Here is a 1,623-nt window from a genome sequence, read left to right as displayed (position 1 = left end):
CGCCTCCTGCCGCAGATTACCCCCCATCGACCTGTACGCTCCCACAGAGTGGGTCTCCTCAGGGTGCCGTCAGCCAGACAGTGCCGGCTGGTGACCCCAAGGGGGAGGGCCTTCTCTGTGGGAGCTCCCACCCTCTGGAATGAACTTCCCCCAGAGATCAGGGTGATCCCTGATCTCCCTTCCTTCCGCCGCGCCCTTAAGACATGGTTGTTCCAGCTTGCGCGACTGGCCTAGGGGAAACTTTTAGAGGGGTTTTAATTATATTTTAATTAGATTAAATTTAAATATTTCCTTTTTAATTAATTTTTAAATTGTAATGTTATTTATGTATTTTATCTGATTGTTAGCCGCCCTGAGTCCGCAAGGAGAAGGGCGGGATATAAATTTAAATAATAATAATAATAATAATAATAATAATAATAATAATAATAATAATAATAATAATAATAATAATAATAATAATCAGAGAAGCCATCGAGATAGAAAAATACCCACACAGCATGAATAAACGAGATGATACCTCCCGCCTACCAGCCATTTGGAAACCCACCCTTATTGACAAACGAGTCCCTAACACAAAAAAGGACACCAGACCCACACTCACGAAAACCACACAGGAGGTCACCACCACATATCCACGCAAAAAGCAAACCCAAACCCACATAGATGATGAGGCACGACCACAAACTAGAAGCCAGTCCACAGCTGCATCATTAGCCACTTTAAACCCCTCCAATCCATACATGAAGCAAACCGATACCCACCATAAAGATGTGGCACGAACACGAACACGAAGCCAAACAACAGCAACAAAGCTCACCATCTCAAATCCCCCTGCAACTCAGACTAACCTGAGCACAACAAAGCCCCCACCCAAATAGAACACTCCCCCATCCAATCAGAGCACAGCCAACCGCCCATCCAATCAGAGAACAGCCAAGCTCCTTAACCAATCAGAACACACCTCCACCCAATCAGAACACAGCCAAGCTCCCACCCAATCAGTTCAAACCCCACTGGCAGTTAAAAAAAAGAAACAGCTGCGATCACACATTACTCCTAGAAGCACGAAGCTGAAAACACCAGCCTGAAGATGACGAATGGGACTTCGTCGAAATGTCGCCAACACACTTCCAATTTTACGCGGGAGAAAACCCGAATAACCAAAGACCTACATACAAACACCCGCAAAAACCTCAGAAAACAAATATCGTACCTCTATGGGGAGGAAATCCACCATCTGACCAGGACCTATGAAAAACTCGAAGTCCAAAGAGCTTCCGTTTTATGTGACCTCGCATTCCTACGCAACTGCCGAGATCAAAATTTAATCCCCACATGCTTCCAATTGAAATTTCACTCCAACTCTGCGGCCACCAAACGCATCCTGAAAAGAACAGAATTGGCCCTAATCAGAAATGAACTTGGGGACTTCCGGTGGCAGGCGCCTTCGCTGGACGCAGCTGTTTGCTGCTCCCGCCTGTTTCTGCGTAAAAGCCGTTTTGACAGCCTGCATCAGCTGTCAAACGGCTTGATACCTTTCCCCTGGGCATAGGGGGAAAGGTGAGCTGCCCGAGGTAGGAGTTGAGTTCCCGAGTCGTCCCTTGTGGACGATGTAGGTGA

This window comes from Protobothrops mucrosquamatus, unplaced genomic scaffold, assembly GCF_001527695.2.
Source record: "Protobothrops mucrosquamatus isolate PMUCROS unplaced genomic scaffold, P.Mucros_1.0 scaffold_125, whole genome shotgun sequence".
Classification (NCBI taxonomy): Eukaryota; Metazoa; Chordata; class Lepidosauria; order Squamata; family Viperidae; genus Protobothrops; species Protobothrops mucrosquamatus.
This window is presented reverse-complemented; position numbering follows the sequence as displayed.